Source organism: Eurosta solidaginis, chromosome X, assembly GCF_040869045.1.
Source record: "Eurosta solidaginis isolate ZX-2024a chromosome X, ASM4086904v1, whole genome shotgun sequence".
NCBI lineage: Eukaryota > Metazoa > Arthropoda > Insecta > Diptera > Tephritidae > Eurosta > Eurosta solidaginis.
Genome location: NC_090324.1, coordinates 185443085 through 185449273, shown reverse-complemented (window position 1 = coordinate 185449273; position 6189 = coordinate 185443085).

Sequence of the window (6189 nt, the reverse complement as noted above, 5' to 3'; positions counted from 1 at the left end):
GATTAGACATTTGTCGGAACCGACCGGATCGGACCACTATAGCATATATCCTCCATACAACCGATTTTTCAGAAAAAGAGGATTTTTGTAATATCTTACCCAATTTAACAGATTGAAGCTTCAAATTTCACCATATACTTTCGTATATTGCACATATTGTTGCCTGAAAAAATTGATGAGATCGGTCGTATATATAGTATATATCCCCCACAACCGATTGTTCAGATAAGGAACTTTTCGTAATTACTGCCCCATTTTAAGAGCTAGAGGCTTCAAATTTCAACGAATGCTTAGGTATATAGCATATATTGTTGTCTGAGAAAATCATAAAGATCGGTGGTATATATAGTATATATATGGTGGTATATATAGTATATATATATAGTATATATATATATATATTTTCGCAAATTTTAGCCCCATTTTAACAGCTAGAAGCTTCAAATTTCACCGATTGCTTACGTATATAGCATATATTGTTGTCTGAAAAAATCATAGAGATCGGTTGTATATATAGTATATATCTCATACAACCGATTGTTCAGATAAGAAACTTTTCGCAATTTCTACCCCATTTTAACAGCTATAAGCTTCAAATTTCACCGATTGCTTACGTATATAGCATATATTGTTGTCTGAAAAAATCATAGAGATCGGTTGTATATATAGTATATATCTCATACAACCGATTGTTCAGATAGGAAACTTTTCGCAATTTCTACCCCATTTTAACAGCTAGAAGCTTCAAATTTCACCAAATGCTTAAGTATATAGCATATATTGTTATTTGAAAAAATCATAGAGATCGGTTGTATATATAGTATATATCTCATACAACCGATTGTTCAGATAGGAAACTTTTCGCAATTTCTACCCCATTTTAACAGCTAGAAGCTTCAAATTTCACCAACTGCTTACGTGTATAGCATATATTGATGTCTGAAAAAATCATTGAGATCGGTGATATACATAGTATATATCTCATACAACCGATTGTTCAGATAAGAAACTTTGCGCAATTTCTGCCCCGTTTTAACAGTTAAAAGCTTCAAATTTCACAAAATGCTTTCGTATATAGCATATATTGTTGTCTGAAAAAATCATAGAGATCGGTGGTATATATATTATATACTTCATATAAACTGTCATATTGACCCCTTTTTTACGGCTAGAAGCTTCAAGATTCATCAAATTTCATCAAATAATTACGTTTACGTCATATATTTTTGAAATACGTGATTCGTAGCCATAGTTTTTACATGCAGACCACAAAAAACGTGAAGCTTTGCATCCTCACACAGATTACCTACCTATTTTTATACCTTTCATGAAAATGAAATGGTATATTAATTTCGTCACATAACCGAAAATTGTAAGTCCTTAAAGGAAAATAGATAAACCCACCATTAAGTATACCGAAATAATCAGGTTGAAGAGCTGAGTTGTTTTAGCCATGTCCGTCTGTCCGTCTGTCCGTCTGTCCGTGTGTCTGTTTGTATGCAAACTAGTCCCTCAATTTTTGAGATATCTTGATAAAATTTGGTGAGCAGGTGTATTTGGGTGTCCGATTAGACATTTGTCGGAACCGACCGGATCGGACCACTATAGCATATATCCTCCATACAACCGATTTTTCAGAAAAAGAGAATTTTTGTAATATCTTACCCAATTTAACAGATTGAAGCTTCAAACTTCACCATATACTTTCGTATTTTGAACATATTGTTGCCTGAAAAAATTTATGAGATCGGTCGTATATATAGTATATATCCCCCACAACCGATTGTTCAGATAAGGAACTTTTCGTAATTACTGCCCTATTTTAAGAGCTAGAGGCTTCAAATTTCAGCGAATGCTTACTTATATAGCATATATTGTTGTCTGAAAAAATCATAAAGATCGGTGGTATATATAGTATATATATGGTGGTATATATAGTATATATATATAGTATATATATATATTTTCGCAAATTTTAGCCCCATTTTAACAGCTAGAAGCTTCAAATTTCACCGAATATTTACTTATATAGCATATATTGTTGTCTGAAAAAATCATAGAGATCGGTTGTATATATAGTATATATCTCATACAACCGATTTTTCAGATAAGAAACTTTTCGCAATTAAAAAAAAAAAAAAAAAAACTTTTCACAATTTCTACCCCATTTTAACAGCTATAAGCTTCAAATTTCACTGATTGCTTACGTATATAGCATATATTGTTGTCTGAAAAAATCATAGAGATCGGTTCTATATATAGTATATATCTCATACAACCGATTGTTCAGATAAGAAACTTTTCGCAATTTCTACCCCATTTTAACAGCTAGAAGCTTCAAATTTCACCAACTGCTTACGTGTATAGCATATATTGATGTCTGAAAAAATCATTGAGATCGGTGATATACATAGTATATATCTCATACAACCGATTGTTCAGATAAGAAACTTTGCGCAATTTCTGCCCCGTTTTAACAGTTAGAAGCTTCAAATTTCACAAAATGCTTTCGTATATAGCATATATTGTTGTCTGAAAAAATCATAGAGATCGGTGGTATATATATTATATACTTCATATAAACTGTCATATTGACCCCTTTTTTACGGCTAGAAGCTTCAAGATTCATCAAATTTCATCAAATAATTACGTTTACGTCATATATTTTTGAAATACGTGATTCGTAGCCATAGTTTTTACATGCAGACCACAAAAAACGTGAAGCTTTGCATCCTCACACAGATTACCTACCTATTTTTATACCTTTCATGAAAATGAAATGGTATATTAATTTCGTCACGAAACCGAAAATTGTAAGTCCTTAAAGGAAAATAGATAGACCCACCATTAAGTATACCGAAATAATCAGGTTGAAGAGCTGAGTTGTTTTAGCCATGTCCGTCTGTCCGTCTGTCCGTCTGTCTGTTTGTATGCAAACTAGTCCCTCAATTTTTGAGATATCTTGATAAAATTTGGTGAGCAGGTGTATTTGGGTGTCCGATTAGACATTTGTCGGAACCGACCGGATCGGACCACTATAGCATATATCCTCCATACAACCGATTTTTCAGAAAAAGAGGATTTTTGTAATATCTTACCCAATTTAACAGATTGAAGCTTCAAACTTCACCATATACTTTCGTATATTGAACATATTTTTGCCTGAAAAAATTTATGAGATCGGTCGTATATATAGTATATATCCCCCACAACCGATTGTTCAGATAAGGAACTTTTCGTAATTACTGCCCTATTTTAAGAGCTAGAGGCTTCAAATTTCAGCGAATGCTTACTTATATAGCATATATTGTTGTCTGAAAAAATCATAAAGATCAGTGGTATATATAGTATATATATGGTGGTATATATAGTATATATATATAGTATATATATATATATTTTCGCAAATTTTAGCCCCATTTTAACAGCTAGAAGCTTCAAATTTCACCGAATATTTACTTATATAGCATATATTGTTGTCTGAAAAAATCATAAAGATCGGTTGTATATATAGTATATATCTCATACAACCGATTTTTCAGATAAGAAACTTTTCGCAATTAAAAAAAAAAAAAAAACTTTTCACAATTTCTACCCCATTTTAACAGCTATAAGCTTCAAATTTCACTGATTGCTTACGTATATAGCATATATTGTTGTCTGAAAAAATCATAGAGATCGGTTCTATATATAGTATATATCTCATACAACCGATTGTTCAGATAAGAAACTTTTCGCAATTTCTACCCCATTTTAACAGCTAGAAGCTTCAAATTTCACCAACTGCTTACGTGTATAGCATATATTGATGTCTGAAAAAATCATAGAGATCGGTGGTATATATATTATATACTTCATATAAACTGTCATATTGACCCCTTTTTACGGCTAGAAGCTTCAAGATTCATCAAATTTCATCAAATAATTACGTTTACGTCATATATTTTTGAAATACGTGATTCGTAGCCATAGTTTTTACATGCAGACCACAAAAAACGTGAAGCTTTGCATCCTCACACAGATTACCTACCTATTTTTTATTTTATATTTATCTTAAAAATCGTTTAGATATGTTCAAATTTTACCAAATGCTTACGTGTATAGCATATATTGTTGTCTGAGAAAATCATAGATACCGGTGGTATATATAGTATATATCCCATACAACCGATTGTTCAGATAAGAAACTTTGCGCAATTTCTTCCCCATTTTAACAGTTTCACCGATTGCTTGCGTATATAGTATGTATTGTTGTGTCAAAAAATCATAGAGATCGGTGATATATATAATATATATATGATGGTATATATAGTATATATATATAGTATATATATATTTTTTTACGATTTCGGCCCCATTTTAACAGCTAGAAGCTTCAAATTTCACAAAATGCTTACGTATATAGCATATATTGTTGTCTGAAAAAATCATAGAGATCGGTCGTATATATATTATATACTTCATATAAACTGTCATTTTCACCCCTTTTTTACGGCTAGAATCTTCAAAATTCATCAAATTTCATCAAATAGTTACGTTTTCGTCATATATTTTTGAAATACGTGATTCGTAGTCATAGTTTTTACACGCAGACCACAAAAAACCTGAAACTTTGCATCCTCACACAAAGTATCTACCCGTTTTTATACCTTTCATGAAAATGAAATGGTATATTAATTTCGTCACGAAACCGAAAATTGTAAGTCCTTAAAGGAAAATAGATAGACCCACCATTAAGTATACCGAAATAATCAGGTTGAAGAGCTGAGTTGATTTAGCCATGTCCGTCTGTCCGTCTGTCAGTTTGTATGCAAACTAGTCCCTCAATTTTTGAGATATCTTGATAAAATTTGGTGAGCGGGTGTATTTGGGTGTCCGATTAGACGTTTGTCGGAACCGACCGGATCGGACCACTATAGCATATATCCTCCATACAACCGATTTTTCAGAAAAAGAGGATTTTTGTAATATCTTACCCAATTTAACAGATTGAAGCTTCAAACTTCACCATGTACTTTCGTATATTGCACATATTGTTGCCTGAAAAAATTGATGAGATCGGTCGTATATATAGTATATATCCCCCACAACCGATTGTTCAGATAAGGAACTTTTCGTAATTACTGCCCCATTTTAAGAGCTAGAGGCTTCAAATTTCAACGAATGCTTAGGTATATAGCATATATTGTTGTCTGAAAAAATCATAAAGATCGGTGATATATATAGTATATATATGGTGGTATATATAGTATATATATATAGTATATATATATATATATTTTCGCAAATTTTAGCCCCATTTTAACAGCTAGAAGCTTCAAATTTCACCAAATACTTACGTATATAGCATATATTGTTGTCTGAAAAAAATCATAGAGATCGGTTGTATATATAGTATATATCTCATACAACCGATTGTTCAGATAAGAAACTTTTCGCAATTTCTACCCCATTTTAACAGCTATAAGCTTCAAATTTCACCGATTGCTTACGTATATAGCATATATTGTTGTCTGAAAAAATCATAGAGATCGGTTGTATATATAGTATATATCTCATACAACCGATTGTTCAGATAAGAAACTTTTCGCAATTTCTACCCCATTTTAACTGCTATAAGCTTCAAATTTCACCGATTGCTTACGTATATAGCATATATTGTTGTCTGAAAAAATCATAGAGATCGGTTGTATATATAGTATATATCTCATACAACCGATTGTTCAGATAGGAAACTTTTCGCAATTTCTACCCCATTTTAACAGCTAGAAGCTTCAAATTTCACCAAATGCTTAAGTATATAGCATATATTGTTGTCTGAAAAAATCATAGAGAGCGGTTGTATATATAGTATATATCTCATACAACCGATTGTTCAGATAAGAAACTTTGCGCAATTTCTGCCCCGTTTTAACAGCTAGAAGCTTCAAATTTCACAAAATGCTTACGTATATAGCATATATTGTTGTCTGAAAAAATCATAGAGATCGGTGGTATATATATTATATACTTCATATAAACTCTCATTTTTGCCCCTTTTTTACGGCTAGAAGCTTCAAAATTCATCAAATTTCATCAAATAGTTACGTTTACGTCATATATATTTGAAATACGTGATTCGTAGTCATAGTCTTTACATGCAGACCACAAAAAACGTGAAGCTTTGCATCCTCACACAGATTACCTACC